General features: G+C 45.8%; 13 non-coding genes and 3 pseudogenes across 13 annotated transcripts; all 16 read left to right on the top strand.

Moving 5' to 3' along the window:
* The first annotated feature begins 284 nt into the window (after positions 1-284).
* On the top strand, positions 285-475 carry LOC141241807 (U2 spliceosomal RNA). The gene has a single exon (XR_012306502.1). It is a non-coding gene; the product is annotated as a U2 spliceosomal RNA (small nuclear RNA).
* Positions 476-1,590: 1,115 nt separating this feature from the next.
* LOC141241806 (U2 spliceosomal RNA) lies at positions 1,591-1,781 on the top strand. Its single transcript, XR_012306501.1, has one exon. It is a non-coding gene; the product is annotated as a U2 spliceosomal RNA (small nuclear RNA).
* A 1,115-nt stretch (positions 1,782-2,896) lies between these two features.
* On the top strand, positions 2,897-3,012 carry LOC141241944 (U2 spliceosomal RNA; annotated as a pseudogene).
* Positions 3,013-3,536: 524 nt separating this feature from the next.
* LOC141241882 (U2 spliceosomal RNA) lies at positions 3,537-3,718 on the top strand. The gene has a single exon (XR_012306574.1). It is a non-coding gene; the product is annotated as a U2 spliceosomal RNA (small nuclear RNA).
* A 1,112-nt stretch (positions 3,719-4,830) lies between these two features.
* Positions 4,831-5,021, top strand: LOC141241805 (U2 spliceosomal RNA). The gene has a single exon (XR_012306500.1). It is a non-coding gene; the product is annotated as a U2 spliceosomal RNA (small nuclear RNA).
* Positions 5,022-6,133: 1,112 nt separating this feature from the next.
* On the top strand, positions 6,134-6,324 carry LOC141241804 (U2 spliceosomal RNA). The gene has a single exon (XR_012306499.1). It is a non-coding gene; the product is annotated as a U2 spliceosomal RNA (small nuclear RNA).
* A 1,115-nt stretch (positions 6,325-7,439) lies between these two features.
* Positions 7,440-7,630, top strand: LOC141241802 (U2 spliceosomal RNA). Its single transcript, XR_012306497.1, has one exon. It is a non-coding gene; the product is annotated as a U2 spliceosomal RNA (small nuclear RNA).
* A 1,115-nt stretch (positions 7,631-8,745) lies between these two features.
* LOC141241943 (U2 spliceosomal RNA) lies at positions 8,746-8,861 on the top strand (annotated as a pseudogene).
* A 524-nt stretch (positions 8,862-9,385) lies between these two features.
* Positions 9,386-9,567, top strand: LOC141241881 (U2 spliceosomal RNA). The gene has a single exon (XR_012306573.1). It is a non-coding gene; the product is annotated as a U2 spliceosomal RNA (small nuclear RNA).
* Positions 9,568-10,682: 1,115 nt separating this feature from the next.
* On the top strand, positions 10,683-10,873 carry LOC141241801 (U2 spliceosomal RNA). Its single transcript, XR_012306496.1, has one exon. It is a non-coding gene; the product is annotated as a U2 spliceosomal RNA (small nuclear RNA).
* Positions 10,874-11,988: 1,115 nt separating this feature from the next.
* Positions 11,989-12,179, top strand: LOC141241800 (U2 spliceosomal RNA). Its single transcript, XR_012306495.1, has one exon. It is a non-coding gene; the product is annotated as a U2 spliceosomal RNA (small nuclear RNA).
* A 1,115-nt stretch (positions 12,180-13,294) lies between these two features.
* Positions 13,295-13,485, top strand: LOC141241799 (U2 spliceosomal RNA). The gene has a single exon (XR_012306494.1). It is a non-coding gene; the product is annotated as a U2 spliceosomal RNA (small nuclear RNA).
* Positions 13,486-14,600: 1,115 nt separating this feature from the next.
* Positions 14,601-14,791, top strand: LOC141241798 (U2 spliceosomal RNA). The gene has a single exon (XR_012306493.1). It is a non-coding gene; the product is annotated as a U2 spliceosomal RNA (small nuclear RNA).
* A 1,115-nt stretch (positions 14,792-15,906) lies between these two features.
* LOC141241945 (U2 spliceosomal RNA) lies at positions 15,907-16,086 on the top strand (annotated as a pseudogene).
* Positions 16,087-16,797: 711 nt separating this feature from the next.
* LOC141241928 (U2 spliceosomal RNA) lies at positions 16,798-16,983 on the top strand. Its single transcript, XR_012306609.1, has one exon. It is a non-coding gene; the product is annotated as a U2 spliceosomal RNA (small nuclear RNA).
* A 1,115-nt stretch (positions 16,984-18,098) lies between these two features.
* Positions 18,099-18,289, top strand: LOC141241849 (U2 spliceosomal RNA). The gene has a single exon (XR_012306543.1). It is a non-coding gene; the product is annotated as a U2 spliceosomal RNA (small nuclear RNA).
* Positions 18,290-19,015: the final 726 nt, after the last annotated feature.

Here is a 19,015-nt window from a genome sequence, read left to right as displayed (position 1 = left end):
AGCTGCTCGTTCCACCCCACCCCCCGCCTTAATTGGTTCTCCTCCCTTCCAACGGTGTTGAGGCGGGTGGGAACAGCAGGGGGTGAAGGTGCTGTGTTTAAAGAGGTGGAGTTATGCAGATCTAAAACGCATGGATTGCAGCAGCAGCAAGCCGAAAAGTGCAGGCATGTAAGGGATCTAGAGGTTGACAACATGTCTTCTTAACGGGAGTCCAGGAGCTCATCTCCACAAATGGACTTTTCAGGATCCTTGGGTGGCTCCGTAGTTTGAAACCAATTCTGGTTATCGCTTCTCGGCCTTTTGGCTAAGATCAAGTGTAGTATCTGTTCTTATCAGTTTAATATCTGATACGTCCCCTATCTGGGGACCATATATTAAATGGATTTTTAGAACAGGGAGATGGAAAAAGAGCTTGCTCTGTCCACTCCACGCATTGACCTGGTATTGCAGTATCTCCAGGACCGGTGCACCCCTTCTTTAATGCAGTTTCTAAAATCAGAAAGAATTGAATTCAATGTTTTTTGTTCATTTTGCTTGTTTGTCGGATTTTGGGATGGACTCTTTGGCTTTGCTTTTCTTCTCCTCATTGGATTATTCATGTTCAAAGTTGCAGAAGCCAGATTACAAGCTCATTTTGGTTCAACTTCAGCAACTGTGCATTGCATTGCCATGTAATGTGATGCAATGCTATCTTTCTAGCTCTCCCTTTTTACTTCCTTTTGGATAAACAGACATATTAGGCAAGCATTTTGGAGCTTTCACCTAAATAACTACAGGTGGTGAGATAAGCTGCACAATATAATTGACCTTTCAGTATATTGTTGCACACACACCATCTATTTAGCAAATGCCCTTGTTATCAACAGCAGCCTTTTAAACTCACCTGAGCTAACAGGTATGTGCGCTGGTTACTCTGCTGCGCTTAAAATTTCTTTTTTGGTTTGCTACAATGCCTTTTCTGAAACGTTGTCTCCTTCTGCTGGAACACTGACTTCTTTCATTTAATGCCTGCAGACTATAAAAGAGAACCCAACCCAAAAAGTTTGGTTGATTAGTCTGTGGCATTCTGTTAAACTGTTGCTTATGGCGGTCTCTGTGAGCTTCTCAGCGACATTCAGCCAGCCAGGTATCCTGCCTGCAGTAGATGGAATGTGGCAATGGAACGCTGGCTGCGCGTGTCATAATAGGCTCCGAGCCTTTATATACCTGTGCACAGCAGCAGCCACCTTCAGTCTGCTGCTGGACAGCCAGCAGCAGCAGCAGCAGGAGAGGTATGTAATCAGGAGCCCTCCTGCTAAGGGTAGACAGCTGCTCGTTCCACCCCACCCCCCGCCTTAATTGGTTCTCCTCCCTTCCAACGGTGTTGAGGCGGGTGGGAACAGCAGGGGGTGAAGGTGCTGTGTTTAAAGAGGTGGAGTTATGCAGATCTAAAACGCGTGGATTGCAGCAGCAGCAAGCCGAAAAGTGCAGGCATGTAAGGGATCTAGAGGTTGACAACATGTCTTCTTAACGGGAGTCCAGGAGCTCATCTCCACAAATGGACTTTTCAGGATCCTTGGGTGGCTCCGTAGTTTGAAACCAATTCTGGTTATCGCTTCTCGGCCTTTTGGCTAAGATCAAGTGTAGTATCTGTTCTTATCAGTTTAATATCTGATACGTCCCCTATCTGGGGACCATATATTAAATGGATTTTTAGAACAGGGAGATGGAAAAAGAGCTTGCTCTGTCCACTCCACGCATTGACCTGGTATTGCAGTATCTCCAGGACCGGTGCACCCCTTCTTTAATGCAGTTTCTAAAATCAGAAAGAATTGAATTCAATGTTTTTTGTTCATTTTGCTTGTTTGTCGGATTTTGGGATGGACTCTTTGGCTTTGCTTTTCTTCTCCTCATTGGATTTTTCATGTTCAAAGTTGCAGAAGCCAGATTACAAGCTCATTTTGGTTCAACTTCAGCAACTGTGCATTGCATTGCTATGTAATGTGATGCAATGCTATCTTTCTAGCTCTCCATTTTTACTTCCTTTTGGATAAACAGACATATTAGGCAAGCATTTTGGAGCTTTCACCTAAATAACTACAGGTGGTGAGATAAGCTGCACAATATAATTGACCTTTCAGTATATTGTTGCACACACACCATCTATTTAGCAAATGCCCTTGTAATCAACAGCAGCCTTTTAAACTCACCTGAGCTAACAGGTATGTGCGCTGGTTACTCTGCTGCGCTTAAAATTTCTTTTTTGGTTTGCTACAATGCCTTTTCTGAAACGTTGTCTCCTTCTGCTGGAACACTGACTTCTTTCATTTAATGCCTGCAGACTATAAAAGAGAACCCAACCCAAAAAGTTTGGTTGATTAGTCTGTGGCATTCTGTTAAACTGTTGCTTATGGCGGTCTCTGTGAGCTTCTCAGCGACATTCAGCCAGCCAGGTATCCTGCCTGCAGTAGATGGAATGTGGCAATGGAACGCTGGCTGCGCGTGTCATAATAGGCTCTGAGCCTTTATATACCTGTGCACAGCAGCAGCCACCTTCAGTCTGCTGCTGGACAGCCAGCAGCAGCAGCAGCAGGAGAGGTATGTAATCAGGAGCCCTCCTGCTAAGGGTAGACAGCTGCTCGTTCCACCCCACCCCCCGCCTTAATTGGTTCTCCTCCCTTCCAACGGTGTTGAGGCGGGTGGGAACAGCAGGGGGTGAAGGTGCTGTGTTTAAAGAGGTGGAGTTATGCAGATCTAAAACGCGTGGATTGCAGCAGCAGCAAGCCGAAAAGTGCAGGCATGTAAGGGATCTAGAGGTTGACAACATGTCTTCTTAACGGGAGTCCAGGAGCTCATCTCCACAAATGGACTTTTCAAGATCCTTGGGTGGCTCCGTAGTTTGAAACCAATTCTGGTTATCGCTTCTCGGCCTTTTGGCTAAGATCAAGTGTAGTATCTTTTGAAAAGGCAGTTTTGTCCTTGGGCTGCCCTAGTAAATTGATGCATATTACACACTGGTTTGGTGCACTTGTTAGTACGCCAGGTGGCTCATAGAGTTATCTGATGGAAAACATGGCCCTCCAGGATCGAAGTCACTAGGCTGGGTAAGTGTGAGGGCTTTGGAGCAATGTGCCCCAGGAGTAGGCGCCCTGGTGGGAGTCCAAGCTTACTGGGACTGGGAACCCCAGAAAGACTTGGCTTCGTAGCACGCCGCACCTTTGCCAATCATACTTTCTGAGCAACCCCCCCTATTCCTGGCCTCCGGGCTAGGAAGGGGAATTTTTATAAACCCGGTCGGAGGTCCGGTCAGCTTTGGGCTGAGAAACCAACACAGGCTCCAGCTCCACTAGGGTGGCAGCCTAGATGGAAGCTGGGAGCACGAAAACGGCTCTTCTCCGGCTTCGGCTAGGGAGAGCATCGGAGATCCCTGACCCTCGCTGTGGCCTTCTGGCTCGGAGGGATGGGGATGGTTTATTGGGGACCCTCTCCTCCGGGAAGGGTCCACATGAATCCTCGCCTCGTGCGCTGTTTTGGTGTGACTTCGGTCACATTTTTCAGTGCCTTGGATGCAGCTTCAATCAAAAAATCTGTTCTTATCAGTTTAATATCTGATACGTCCCCTATCTGGGGACCATATATTAAATGGATTTTTAGAACAGGGAGATGGAAAAAGAGCTTGCTTTGTCCACTCCACGCATTGACCTGGTATTGCAGTATCTCCAGGACCGGTGCACCCCTTCTTTAATGCAGTTTCTAAAATCAGAAAGAATTGAATTCAATGTTTTTTGTTCATTTTGCTTGTTTGTCGGATTTTGGGATGGACTCTTTGGCTTTGCTTTTCTTCTCCTCATTGGATTTTTCATGTTCAAAGTTGCAGAAGCCAGATTACAAGCTCATTTTGGTTCAACTTCAGCAACTGTGCATTGCATTGCCATGTAATGTGATGCAATGCTATCTTTCTAGCTCTCCCTTTTTACTTCCTTTTGGATAAACAGACATATTAGGCAAGCATTTTGGAGCTTTCACCTAAATAACTACAGGTGGTGAGATAAGCTGCACAATATAATTGACCTTTCAGTATATTGTTGCACACACACCATCTATTTAGCAAATGCCCTTGTTATCAACAGCAGCCTTTTAAACTCACCTGAGCTAACAGGTATGTGCGCTGGTTACTCTGCTGCGCTTAAAATTTCTTTTTTGGTTTGCTACAATGCCTTTTCTGAAACGTTGTCTCCTTCTGCTGGAACACTGACTTCTTTCATTTAATGCCTGCAGACTATAAAAGAGAACCCAACCCAAAAAGTTTGGTTGATTAGTCTGTGGCATTCTGTTAAACTGTTGCTTATGGCGGTCTCTGTGAGCTTCTCAGCGACATTCAGCCAGCCAGGTATCCTGCCTGCAGTAGATGGAATGTGGCAATGGAACGCTGGCTGCGCGTGTCATAATAGGCTCTGAGCCTTTATATACCTGTGCACAGCAGCAGCCACCTTCAGTCTGCTGCTGGACAGCCAGCAGCAGCAGCAGGAGAGGTATGTAATCAGGAGCCCTCCTGCTAAGGGTAGACAGCTGCTCGTTCCACCCCACCCCCCGCCTTAATTGGTTCTCCTCCCTTCCAACGGTGTTGAGGCGGGTGGGAACAGCAGGGGGTGAAGGTGCTGTGTTTAAAGAGGTGGAGTTATGCAGATCTAAAACGCGTGGATTGCAGCAGCAGCAAGCCGAAAAGTGCAGGCATGTAAGGGATCTAGAGGTTGACAACATGTCTTCTTAACGGGAGTCCAGGAGCTCATCTCCACAAATGGACTTTTCAGGATCCTTGGGTGGCTCCGTAGTTTGAAACCAATTCTGGTTATCGCTTCTCGGCCTTTTGGCTAAGATCAAGTGTAGTATCTGTTCTTATCAGTTTAATATCTGATACGTCCCCTATCTGGGGACCATATATTAAATGGATTTTTAGAACAGGGAGATGGAAAAAGAGCTTGCTCTGTCCACTCCACGCATTGACCTGGTATTGCAGTATCTCCAGGACCGGTGCACCCCTTCTTTAATGCAGTTTCTAAAATCAGAAAGAATTGAATTCAATGTTTTTTGTTCATTTTGCTTGTTTGTCGGATTTTGGGATGGACTCTTTGGCTTTGCTTTTCTTCTCCTCATTGGATTTTTCATGTTCAAAGTTGCAGAAGCCAGATTACAAGCTCATTTTGGTTCAACTTCAGCAACTGTGCATTGCATTGCCATGTAATGTGATGCAATGCTATCTTTCTAGCTCTCCCTTTTTACTTCCTTTTGGATAAACAGACATATTAGGCAAGCATTTTGGAGCTTTCACCTAAATAACTACAGGTGGTGAGATAAGCTGCACAATATAATTGACCTTTCAGTATATTGTTGCACACACACCATCTATTTAGCAAATGCCCTTGTTATCAACAGCAGCCTTTTAAACTCACCTGAGCTAACAGGTATGTGCGCTGGTTACTCTGCTGCGCTTAAAATTTCTTTTTTGGTTTGCTACAATGCCTTTTCTGAAACGTTGTCTCCTTCTGCTGGAACACTGACTTCTTTCATTTAATGCCTGCAGACTATAAAAGAGAACCCAACCCAAAAAGTTTGGTTGATTAGTCTGTGGCATTCTGTTAAACTGTTGCTTATGGCGGTCTCTGTGAGCTTCTCAGCGACATTCAGCCAGCCAGGTATCCTGCCTGCAGTAGATGGAATGTGGCAATGGAACGCTGGCTGCGCGTGTCATAATAGGCTCTGAGCCTTTATATACCTGTGCACAGCAGCAGCCACCTTCAGTCTGCTGCTGGACAGCCAGCAGCAGCAGCAGGAGAGGTATGTAATCAGGAGCCCTCCTGCTAAGGGTAGACAGCTGCTCGTTCCACCCCACCCCCCGCCTTAATTGGTTCTCCTCCCTTCCAACGGTGTTGAGGCGGGTGGGAACAGCAGGGGGTGAAGGTGCTGTGTTTAAAGAGGTGGAGTTATGCAGATCTAAAACGCATGGATTGCAGCAGCAGCAAGCCGAAAAGTGCAGGCATGTAAGGGATCTAGAGGTTGACAACATGTCTTCTTAACGGGAGTCCAGGAGCTCATCTCCACAAATGGACTTTTCAGGATCCTTGGGTGGCTCCGTAGTTTGAAACCAATTCTGGTTATCGCTTCTCGGCCTTTTGGCTAAGATCAAGTGTAGTATCTGTTCTTATCAGTTTAATATCTGATACGTCCCCTATCTGGGGACCATATATTAAATGGATTTTTAGAACAGGGAGATGGAAAAAGAGCTTGCTCTGTCCACTCCACGCATTGACCTGGTATTGCAGTATCTCCAGGACCGGTGCACCCCTTCTTTAATGCAGTTTCTAAAATCAGAAAGAATTGAATTCAATGTTTTTTGTTCATTTTGCTTGTTTGTCGGATTTTGGGATGGACTCTTTGGCTTTGCTTTTCTTCTCCTCATTGGATTATTCATGTTCAAAGTTGCAGAAGCCAGATTACAAGCTCATTTTGGTTCAACTTCAGCAACTGTGCATTGCATTGCCATGTAATGTGATGCAATGCTATCTTTCTAGCTCTCCCTTTTTACTTCCTTTTGGATAAACAGACATATTAGGCAAGCATTTTGGAGCTTTCACCTAAATAACTACAGGTGGTGAGATAAGCTGCACAATATAATTGACCTTTCAGTATATTGTTGCACACACACCATCTATTTAGCAAATGCCCTTGTTATCAACAGCAGCCTTTTAAACTCACCTGAGCTAACAGGTATGTGCGCTGGTTACTCTGCTGCGCTTAAAATTTCTTTTTTGGTTTGCTACAATGCCTTTTCTGAAACGTTGTCTCCTTCTGCTGGAACACTGACTTCTTTCATTTAATGCCTGCAGACTATAAAAGAGAACCCAACCCAAAAAGTTTGGTTGATTAGTCTGTGGCATTCTGTTAAACTGTTGCTTATGGCGGTCTCTGTGAGCTTCTCAGCGACATTCAGCCAGCCAGGTATCCTGCCTGCAGTAGATGGAATGTGGCAATGGAACGCTGGCTGCGCGTGTCATAATAGGCTCCGAGCCTTTATATACCTGTGCACAGCAGCAGCCACCTTCAGTCTGCTGCTGGACAGCCAGCAGCAGCAGCAGCAGGAGAGGTATGTAATCAGGAGCCCTCCTGCTAAGGGTAGACAGCTGCTCGTTCCACCCCACCCCCCGCCTTAATTGGTTCTCCTCCCTTCCAACGGTGTTGAGGCGGGTGGGAACAGCAGGGGGTGAAGGTGCTGTGTTTAAAGAGGTGGAGTTATGCAGATCTAAAACGCGTGGATTGCAGCAGCAGCAAGCCGAAAAGTGCAGGCATGTAAGGGATCTAGAGGTTGACAACATGTCTTCTTAACGGGAGTCCAGGAGCTCATCTCCACAAATGGACTTTTCAGGATCCTTGGGTGGCTCCGTAGTTTGAAACCAATTCTGGTTATCGCTTCTCGGCCTTTTGGCTAAGATCAAGTGTAGTATCTGTTCTTATCAGTTTAATATCTGATACGTCCCCTATCTGGGGACCATATATTAAATGGATTTTTAGAACAGGGAGATGGAAAAAGAGCTTGCTCTGTCCACTCCACGCATTGACCTGGTATTGCAGTATCTCCAGGACCGGTGCACCCCTTCTTTAATGCAGTTTCTAAAATCAGAAAGAATTGAATTCAATGTTTTTTGTTCATTTTGCTTGTTTGTCGGATTTTGGGATGGACTCTTTGGCTTTGCTTTTCTTCTCCTCATTGGATTTTTCATGTTCAAAGTTGCAGAAGCCAGATTACAAGCTCATTTTGGTTCAACTTCAGCAACTGTGCATTGCATTGCTATGTAATGTGATGCAATGCTATCTTTCTAGCTCTCCATTTTTACTTCCTTTTGGATAAACAGACATATTAGGCAAGCATTTTGGAGCTTTCACCTAAATAACTACAGGTGGTGAGATAAGCTGCACAATATAATTGACCTTTCAGTATATTGTTGCACACACACCATCTATTTAGCAAATGCCCTTGTTATCAACAGCAGCCTTTTAAACTCACCTGAGCTAACAGGTATGTGCGCTGGTTACTCTGCTGCGCTTAAAATTTCTTTTTTGGTTTGCTACAATGCCTTTTCTGAAACGTTGTCTCCTTCTGCTGGAACACTGACTTCTTTCATTTAATGCCTGCAGACTATAAAAGAGAACCCAACCCAAAAAGTTTGGTTGATTAGTCTGTGGCATTCTGTTAAACTGTTGCTTATGGCGGTCTCTGTGAGCTTCTCAGCGACATTCAGCCAGCCAGGTATCCTGCCTGCAGTAGATGGAATGTGGCAATGGAACGCTGGCTGCGCGTGTCATAATAGGCTCTGAGCCTTTATATACCTGTGCACAGCAGCAGCCACCTTCAGTCTGCTGCTGGACAGCCAGCAGCAGCAGCAGCAGGAGAGGTATGTAATCAGGAGCCCTCCTGCTAAGGGTAGACAGCTGCTCGTTCCACCCCACCCCCCGCCTTAATTGGTTCTCCTCCCTTCCAACGGTGTTGAGGCGGGTGGGAACAGCAGGGGGTGAAGGTGCTGTGTTTAAAGAGGTGGAGTTATGCAGATCTAAAACGCGTGGATTGCAGCAGCAGCAAGCCGAAAAGTGCAGGCATGTAAGGGATCTAGAGGTTGACAACATGTCTTCTTAACGGGAGTCCAGGAGCTCATCTCCACAAATGGACTTTTCAAGATCCTTGGGTGGCTCCGTAGTTTGAAACCAATTCTGGTTATCGCTTCTCGGCCTTTTGGCTAAGATCAAGTGTAGTATCTTTTGAAAAGGCAGTTTTGTCCTTGGGCTGCCCTAGTAAATTGATGCATATTACACACTGGTTTGGTGCACTTGTTAGTACGCCAGGTGGCTCATAGAGTTATCTGATGGAAAACATGGCCCTCCAGGATCGAAGTCACTAGGCTGGGTAAGTGTGAGGGCTTTGGAGCAATGTGCCCCAGGAGTAGGCGCCCTGGTGGGAGTCCAAGCTTACTGGGACTGGGAACCCCAGAAAGACTTGGCTTCGTAGCACGCCGCACCTTTGCCAATCATACTTTCTGAGCAACCCCCCCTATTCCTGGCCTCCGGGCTAGGAAGGGGAATTTTTATAAACCCGGTCGGAGGTCCGGTCAGCTTTGGGCTGAGAAACCAACACAGGCTCCAGCTCCACTAGGGTGGCAGCCTAGATGGAAGCTGGGAGCACGAAAACGGCTCTTCTCCGGCTTCGGCTAGGGAGAGCATCGGAGATCCCTGACCCTCGCTGTGGCCTTCTGGCTCGGAGGGATGGGGATGGTTTATTGGGGACCCTCTCCTCCGGGAAGGGTCCACATGAATCCTCGCCTCGTGCGCTGTTTTGGTGTGACTTCGGTCACATTTTTCAGTGCCTTGGATGCAGCTTCAATCAAAAAATCTGTTCTTATCAGTTTAATATCTGATACGTCCCCTATCTGGGGACCATATATTAAATGGATTTTTAGAACAGGGAGATGGAAAAAGAGCTTGCTTTGTCCACTCCACGCATTGACCTGGTATTGCAGTATCTCCAGGACCGGTGCACCCCTTCTTTAATGCAGTTTCTAAAATCAGAAAGAATTGAATTCAATGTTTTTTGTTCATTTTGCTTGTTTGTCGGATTTTGGGATGGACTCTTTGGCTTTGCTTTTCTTCTCCTCATTGGATTTTTCATGTTCAAAGTTGCAGAAGCCAGATTACAAGCTCATTTTGGTTCAACTTCAGCAACTGTGCATTGCATTGCCATGTAATGTGATGCAATGCTATCTTTCTAGCTCTCCCTTTTTACTTCCTTTTGGATAAACAGACATATTAGGCAAGCATTTTGGAGCTTTCACCTAAATAACTACAGGTGGTGAGATAAGCTGCACAATATAATTGACCTTTCAGTATATTGTTGCACACACACCATCTATTTAGCAAATGCCCTTGTTATCAACAGCAGCCTTTTAAACTCACCTGAGCTAACAGGTATGTGCGCTGGTTACTCTGCTGCGCTTAAAATTTCTTTTTTGGTTTGCTACAATGCCTTTTCTGAAACGTTGTCTCCTTCTGCTGGAACACTGACTTCTTTCATTTAATGCCTGCAGACTATAAAAGAGAACCCAACCCAAAAAGTTTGGTTGATTAGTCTGTGGCATTCTGTTAAACTGTTGCTTATGGCGGTCTCTGTGAGCTTCTCAGCGACATTCAGCCAGCCAGGTATCCTGCCTGCAGTAGATGGAATGTGGCAATGGAACGCTGGCTGCGCGTGTCATAATAGGCTCTGAGCCTTTATATACCTGTGCACAGCAGCAGCCACCTTCAGTCTGCTGCTGGACAGCCAGCAGCAGCAGCAGCAGGAGAGGTATGTAATCAGGAGCCCTCCTGCTAAGGGTAGACAGCTGCTCGTTCCACCCCACCCCCCGCCTTAATTGGTTCTCCTCCCTTCCAACGGTGTTGAGGCGGGTGGGAACAGCAGGGGGTGAAGGTGCTGTGTTTAAAGAGGTGGAGTTATGCAGATCTAAAACGCGTGGATTGCAGCAGCAGCAAGCCGAAAAGTGCAGGCATGTAAGGGATCTAGAGGTTGACAACATGTCTTCTTAACGGGAGTCCAGGAGCTCATCTCCACAAATGGACTTTTCAGGATCCTTGGGTGGCTCCGTAGTTTGAAACCAATTCTGGTTATCGCTTCTCGGCCTTTTGGCTAAGATCAAGTGTAGTATCTGTTCTTATCAGTTTAATATCTGATACGTCCCCTATCTGGGGACCATATATTAAATGGATTTTTAGAACAGGGAGATGGAAAAAGAGCTTGCTCTGTCCACTCCACGCATTGACCTGGTATTGCAGTATCTCCAGGACCGGTGCACCCCTTCTTTAATGCAGTTTCTAAAATCAGAAAGAATTGAATTCAATGTTTTTTGTTCATTTTGCTTGTTTGTCGGATTTTGGGATGGACTCTTTGGCTTTGCTTTTCTTCTCCTCATTGGATTTTTCATGTTCAAAGTTGCAGAAGCCAGATTACAAGCTCATTTTGGTTCAACTTCAGCAACTGTGCATTGCATTGCCATGTAATGTGATGCAATGCTATCTTTCTAGCTCTCCCTTTTTACTTCCTTTTGGATAAACAGACATATTAGGCAAGCATTTTGGAGCTTTCACCTAAATAACTACGGGTGGTGAGATAAGCTGCACAATATAATTGACCTTTCAGTATATTGTTGCACACACACCATCTATTTAGCAAATGCCCTTGTTATCAACAGCAGCCTTTTAAACTCACCTGAGCTAACAGGTATGTGCGCTGGTTACTCTGCTGCGCTTAAAATTTCTTTTTTGGTTTGCTACAATGCCTTTTCTGAAACGTTGTCTCCTTCTGCTGGAACACTGACTTCTTTCATTTAATGCCTGCAGACTATAAAAGAGAACCCAACCCAAAAAGTTTGGTTGATTAGTCTGTGGCATTCTGTTAAACTGTTGCTTATGGCGGTCTCTGTGAGCTTCTCAGCGACATTCAGCCAGCCAGGTATCCTGCCTGCAGTAGATGGAATGTGGCAATGGAACGCTGGCTGCGCGTGTCATAATAGGCTCTGAGCCTTTATATACCTGTGCACAGCAGCAGCCACCTTCAGTCTGCTGCTGGACAGCCAGCAGCAGCAGCAGCAGGAGAGGTATGTAATCAGGAGCCCTCCTGCTAAGGGTAGACAGCTGCTCGTTCCACCCCACCCCCCGCCTTAATTGGTTCTCCTCCCTTCCAACGGTGTTGAGGCGGGTGGGAACAGCAGGGGGTGAAGGTGCTGTGTTTAAAGAGGTGGAGTTATGCAGATCTAAAACGCGTGGATTGCAGCAGCAGCAAGCCGAAAAGTGCAGGCATGTAAGGGATCTAGAGGTTGACAACATGTCTTCTTAACGGGAGTCCAGGAGCTCATCTCCACAAATGGACTTTTCAGGATCCTTGGGTGGCTCCGTAGTTTGAAACCAATTCTGGTTATCGCTTCTCGGCCTTTTGGCTAAGATCAAGTGTAGTATCTGTTCTTATCAGTTTAATATCTGATACGTCCCCTATCTGGGGACCATATATTAAATGGATTTTTAGAACAGGGAGATGGAAAAAGAGCTTGCTCTGTCCACTCCACGCATTGACCTGGTATTGCAGTATCTCCAGGACCGGTGCACCCCTTCTTTAATGCAGTTTCTAAAATCAGAAAGAATTGAATTCAATGTTTTTTGTTCATTTTGCTTGTTTGTCGGATTTTGGGATGGACTCTTTGGCTTTGCTTTTCTTCTCCTCATTGGATTTTTCATGTTCAAAGTTGCAGAAGCCAGATTACAAGCTCATTTTGGTTCAACTTCAGCAACTGTGCATTGCATTGCCATGTAATGTGATGCAATGCTATCTTTCTAGCTCTCCCTTTTTACTTCCTTTTGGATAAACAGACATATTAGGCAAGCATTTTGGAGCTTTCACCTAAATAACTACAGGTGGTGAGATAAGCTGCACAATATAATTGACCTTTCAGTATATTGTTGCACACACACCATCTATTTAGCAAATGCCCTTGTTATCAACAGCAGCCTTTTAAACTCACCTGAGCTAACAGGTATGTGCGCTGGTTACTCTGCTGCGCTTAAAATTTCTTTTTTGGTTTGCTAAAATGCCTTTTCTGAAACGTTGTCTCCTTCTGCTGGAACACTGACTTCTTTCATTTAATGCCTGCAGACTATAAAAGAGAAGCCAACCCAAAAAGTTTGGTTGATTAGTCTGTGGCATTCTGTTAAACTGTTGCTTATGGCGGTCTCTGTGAGCTTCTCAGCGACATTCAGCCAGCCAGGTATCCTGCCTGCAGTAGATGGAATGTGGCAATGGAACGCTGGCTGCGCGTGTCATAATAGGCTCTGAGCCTTTATATACCTGTGCACAGCAGCAGCCACCTTCAGTCTGCTGCTGGACAGCCAGCAGCAGCAGCAGCAGGAGAGGTATGTAATCAGGAGCCCTCCTGCTAAGGGTAGACAGCTGCTCGTTCCACCCCACCCCCCGCCTTAATTGGTTCTCCTCCCTTCCAACGGTGTTGAGGCGGGTGGGAACAGCAGGGGGTGAAGGTGCTGTGTTTAAAGAGGTGGAGTTATGCAGATCTAAAACGCGTGGATTGCAGCAGCAGCAAGCCGAAAAGTGCAGGCATGTAAGGGATCTAGAGGTTGACAACATGTCTTCTTAACGGGAGTCCAGGAGCTCATCTCCACAAATGGACTTTTCAGGATCCTTGGGTGGCTCCGTAGTTTGAAACCAATTCTGGTTATCGCTTCTCGGCCTTTTGGCTAAGATCAAGTGTAGTATCTGTTCTTATCAGTTTAATATCTGATACGTCCCCTATCTGGGGACCATATATTAAATGGATTTTTAGAACAGGGAGATGGAAAAAGAGCTTGCTCTGTCCACTCCACGCATTGACCTGGTATTGCAGTATCTCCAGGACCGGTGCACCCCTTCTTTAATGCAGTTTCTAAAATCAGAAAGAATTGAATTCAATGTTTTTTGTTCATTTTGCTTGTTTGTCGGATTTTGGGATGGACTCTTTGGCTTTGCTTTTCTTCTCCTCATTGGATTTTTCATGTTCAAAGTTGCAGAAGCCAGATTACAAGCTCATTTTGGTTCAACTTCAGCAACTGTGCATTGCATTGCCATGTAATGTGATGCAATGCTATCTTTCTAGCTCTCCCTTTTTACTTCCTTTTGGATAAACAGACATATTAGGCAAGCATTTTGGAGCTTTCACCTAAATAACTACGGGTGGTGAGATAAGCTGCACAATATAATTGACCTTTCAGTATATTGTTGCACACACACCATCTATTTAGCAAATGCCCTTGTTATCAACAGCAGCCTTTTAAACTCACCTGAGCTAACAGGTATGTGCGCTGGTTACTCTGCTGCGCTTAAAATTTCTTTTTTGGTTTGCTACAATGCCTTTTCTGAAACGTTGTCTCCTTCTGCTGGAACACTGACTTCTTTCATTTAATGCCTGCAGACTATAAAAGAGAACCCAACCCAAAAAGTTTGGTTGATTAGTCTGTGGCATTCTGTTAAACTGTTGCTTATGGCGGTCTCTGTGAGCTTCTCAGCGACATTCAGCCAGCCAGGTATCCTGCCTGCAGTAGATGGAATGTGGCAATGGAACGCTGGCTGCGCGTGTCATAATAGGCTCTGAGCCTTTATATACCTGTGCACAGCAGCAGCCACCTTCAGTCTGCTGCTGGACAGCCAGCAGCAGCAGCAGCAGGAGAGGTATGTAATCAGGAGCCCTCCTGCTAAGGGTAGACAGCTGCTCGTTCCACCCCACCCCCCGCCTTAATTGGTTCTCCTCCCTTCCAACGGTGTTGAGGCGGGTGGGAACAGCAGGGGGTGAAGGTGCTGTGTTTAAAGAGGTGGAGTTATGCAGATCTAAAACGCGTGGATTGCAGCAGCAGCAAGCCGAAAAGTGCAGGCATGTAAGGGATCTAGAGGTTGACAACATGTCTTCTTAACGGGAGTCCAGGAGCTCATCTCCACAAATGGACTTTTCAGGATCCTTGGGTGGCTCCGTAGTTTGAAACCAATTCTGGTTATCGCTTCTCGGCCTTTTGGCTAAGATCAAGTGTAGTATCTGTTCTTATCAGTTTAATATCTGATACGTCCCCTATCTGGGGACCATATATTAAATGGATTTTTAGAACAGGGAGATGGAAAAAGAGCTTGCTCTGTCCACTCCACGCATTGACCTGGTATTGCAGTATCTCCAGGACCGGTGCACCCCTTCTTTAATGCAGTTTCTAAAATCAGAAAGAATTGAATTCAATGTTTTTTGTTCATTTTGCTTGTTTGTCGGATTTTGGGATGGACTCTTTGGCTTTGCTTTTCTTCTCCTCATTGGATTTTTCATGTTCAAAGTTGCAGAAGCCAGATTACAAGCTCATTTTGGTTCAACTTCAGCAACTGTGCATTGCATTGCCATGTAATGTGATGCAATGCTATCTTTCTAGCTCTCCCTTTTTACTTCCTTTTGGATAAACAGACATATTAGGCAAGCATTTTGGAGCTTTCACCTAAATAACTACAGGTGGTGAGATAAGCTGCACAATATAATTGACCTTTCAGTATATTGTTGCACACACACCATCTATTTAGCAAATGCCCTTGTTATCAACAGCAGCCTTTTAAACTCACCTGAGCTAACAGGTATGTGCGCTGGTTACTCTGCTGCGCTTAAAATTTCTTTTTTGGTTTGCTACAATGCCTTTTCTGAAACGTTGTCTCCTTCTGCTGGAACACTGACTTCTTTCATTTAATGCCTGCAGACTATAAAAGAGAAGCCAACCCAAAAAGTTTGGTTGATTAGTCTGTGGCATTCTGTTAAACTGTTGCTTATGGCGGTCTCTGTGAGCTTCTCAGCGACATTCAGCCAGCCAGGTATCCTGCCTGCAGTAGATGGAATGTGGCAATGGAACGCTGGCTGCGCGTGTCATAATAGGCTCTGAGCCTTTATATACCTGTGCACAGCAGCAGCCACCTTCAGTCTGCTGCTGGACAGCCAGCAGCAGCAGCAGCAGGAGAGGTATGTAATCAGGAGCCCTCCTGCTAAGGGTAGACAGCTGCTCGTTCCACCCCACCCCCCGCCTTAATTGGTTCTCCTCCCTTCCAACGGTGTTGAGGCGGGTGGGAACAGCAGGGGGTGAAGGTGCTGTGTTTAAAGAGGTGGAGTTATGCAGATCTAAAACGCGTGGATTGCAGCAGCAGCAAGCCGAAAAGTGCAGGCATGTAAGGGATCTAGAGGTTGACAACATGTCTTCTTAACGGGAGTCCAGGAGCTCATCTCCACAAATGGACTTTTCAGGATCCTTGGGTGGCTCCGTAGTTTGAAACCAATTCTGGTTATCGCTTCTCGGCCTTTTGGCTAAGATCAAGTGTAGTATCTTTCGAAAAGGCGGTTTTGGATGTTGGCCGCCCTAGTAGATTGATACATTATGCACACTGGGGTTTAGGCGCTTGTTAGTACGCCAGGTGGCTAATATAGTGATCTGGTGGAAAGCATGGCCCCCCAGGATCGACGCCATTGGGCCGGGGAAGATCGAAAGCCCGAAGTGTGAAGTGCCCCAGGAGTGGTGACCCTGGGGTGCCTTAACTCACTGGGATTGGGAACCCCACTTGAGTTTATGGCACATTTGCACTAGCACTTCAATATTTCTTTCTTCACACACACCCTTATTCCGGGCCTTCTGGCCTTAGGATGGGGAATTTTTCAATTCCCGGTCGAAGGTCCGGGCAGTATTATACTGTGAAACCTTCACTATTTATTTAATTTTTTTTTGTCACTGTGTGTCCACTTTTTCACGTGTGTCCACGTCCTTACTAGGATTTTGTCGGGATGCGGTTCCCTTACGGGTTCCTCTCTTGGCAGGTCTAGGGGGGGAGTGTGTGGCCATCAGGTTCCGCTCCCCCCTGAACCCCACTGGCTCTCCTCTTTCGGGAGGAGAGCGTTGTTGGCTCCCCTCTTCCGGGAGGGGAGCACAGTCTTTGGCTCCCAGTGCCTTGCTCGGGTGAGAAATCGGGCAGGTATTGGGGGTAAAATTGGGTCGCCTCTGGCTCCGGCTGGAGGTGGCTATTTGTCCCTGTTCCTCGCTGTGGCCTTCTGGCTCGGAGGGACGGGGAATGGTTTGGGGGACCCTTCTCCTTTTGGAGAGGGTTTCAAGAAGACCAGCATCCTAGTGCACTTTTTTTTGTGGCACTTGTCACTTTTTTAAGCGCACTCGGGTTTTGTACACGAATTCGGGCTTTCGATAAAAAAAAAAAAAAAAAAATCTGTTCTTATCAGTTTAATATCTGATACGTCCCCTATCTGGGGACCATATATTAAATGGATTTTTAGAACAGGGAGATGGAAAAAGAGCTTGCTCTGTCCACTCCACGCATTGACCTGGTATTGCAGTATCTCCAGGACCGGTGCACCCCTTCTTTAATGCAGTTTCTAAAATCAGAAAGAATTGAATTCAATGTTTTTTGTTCATTTTGCTTGTTTGTCGGATTTTGGGATGGACTCTTTGGCTTTGCTTTTCTTCTCCTCATTGGATTTTTCATGTTCAAAGTTGCAGAAGCCAGATTACAAGCTCATTTTGGTTCAACTTCAGCAACTGTGCATTGCATTGCCATGTAATGTGATGCAATGCTATCTTTCTAGCTCTCCCTTTTTACTTCCTTTTGGATAAACAGACATATTAGGCAAGCATTTTGGAGCTTTCACCTAAATAACTACAGGTGGTGAGATAAGCTGCACAATATAATTGACCTTTCAGTATATTGTTGCACACACACCATCTATTTAGCAAATGCCCTTGTTATCAACAGCAGCCTTTTAAACTCACCTGAGCTAACAGGTATGTGCGCTGGTTACTCTGCTGCGCTTAAAATTTCTTTTTTGGTTTGCTACAATGCCTTTTCTGAAACGTTGTCTCCTTCTGCTGGAACACTGACTTCTTTCATTTAATGCCTGCAGACTATAAAAGAGAACCCAACCCAAAAAGTTTGGTTGATTAGTCTGTGGCATTCTGTTAAACTGTTGCTTATGGCCGTCTCTGTGAGCTTCTCAGCGACATTCAGCCAGCCAGGTATCCTGCCTGCAGTAGATGGAATGTGGCAATGGAACGTTGGCTGCGCGTGTCATAATAGGCTCTGAGCCTTTATATACCTGTGCACAGCAGCAGCCACCTTCAGTCTGCTGCTGGACAGCCAGCAGCAGCAGCAGCAGGAGAGGTATGTAATCAGGAGCCCTCCTGCTAAGGGTAGACAGCTGCTCGTTCCACCCCACCCCCCGCCTTAATTGGTTCTCCTCCCTTCCAACGGTGTTGAGGCGGGTGGGAACAGCAGGGGGTGAAGGTGCTGTGTTTAAAGAGGTGGAGTTATGCAGATCTAAAACGCGTGGATTGCAGCAGCAGCAAGCCGAAAAGTGCAGGCATGTAAGGGATCTAGAGGTTGACAACATGTCTTCTTAACGGGAGTCCAGGAGCTCATCTCCACAAATGGACTTTTCAGGATCCTTGGGTGGCTCCGTAGTTTGAAACCAATTCTGGTTATCGCTTCTCGGCCTTTTGGCTAAGATCAAGTGTAGTATCTGTTCTTATCAGTTTAATATCTGATACGTCCCCTATCTGGGGACCATATATTAAATGGATTTTTAGAACAGGGAGATGGAAAAAGAGCTTGCTCTGTCCACTCCACACATTGACCTGGTATTGCAGTATCTCCAGGACCGGTGCACCCCTTCTTTAATGCAGTTTCTAAAATCAGAAAGAATTGAATTCAATGTTTTTTGTTCATTTTGCTTGTTTGTCGGATTTTGGGAAGGACTCTTTGGCTTTGCTTTTCTTCTCCTCATTGGATTTTTCATGTTCAAAGTTGCAGAAGCCAGATTACAAGCTCATTTTGGTTCAACTTCAGCAACTGTGCATTGCATTGCCATGTAATGTGATGCAATGCTATCTTTCTAGCTCTCCCTTTTTACTTCCTTTTGGATAAACAGACATATTAGGCAAGCATTTTGGAGCTTTCACCTAAATAACTACAGGTGGTGAGATAAGCTGCACAATATAATTGACCTTTCAGTATATTGTTGCACACACACCATCTATTTAGCAAATGCCCTTGTTATCAACAGCAGCCTTTTAAACTCACCTGAGCTAACAGGTATGTGCGCTGGTTACTCTGCTGCGCTTAAAATTTCTTTTTTGGTTTGCTACAATGCCTTTTCTGAAACGTTGTCTCCCTCTGCTGGAACACTGACTTCTTTCATTTAATGCCTGCAGACTATAAAAGAGAACCCAACCCAAAAAGTTTGGGTGATTAGTCTGTGGCATTCTGTTAAACTGTTGCTTATGGCGGTCTCTGTGAGCTTCTCAGCGACATTCAGCCAGCCAGGTATCCTGCCTGCAGTAGATGGAATGTGGCAATGGAACGCTGGCTGCGCGTGTCATAATAGGCTCTGAGCCTTTA

The sequence above is a fragment of the Phyllobates terribilis genome, unplaced genomic scaffold (genome assembly GCF_046119375.1).
Source record: "Phyllobates terribilis strain yellow unplaced genomic scaffold, ASM4611937v1 Scaffold_1024__1_contigs__length_465996, whole genome shotgun sequence".
In the NCBI taxonomy this organism is placed as follows: Eukaryota; Metazoa; Chordata; class Amphibia; order Anura; family Dendrobatidae; genus Phyllobates; species Phyllobates terribilis.
The sequence above is the reverse complement of the archived record's forward strand: the minus strand, read 5'-3'. Positions and strand labels throughout refer to the sequence as shown.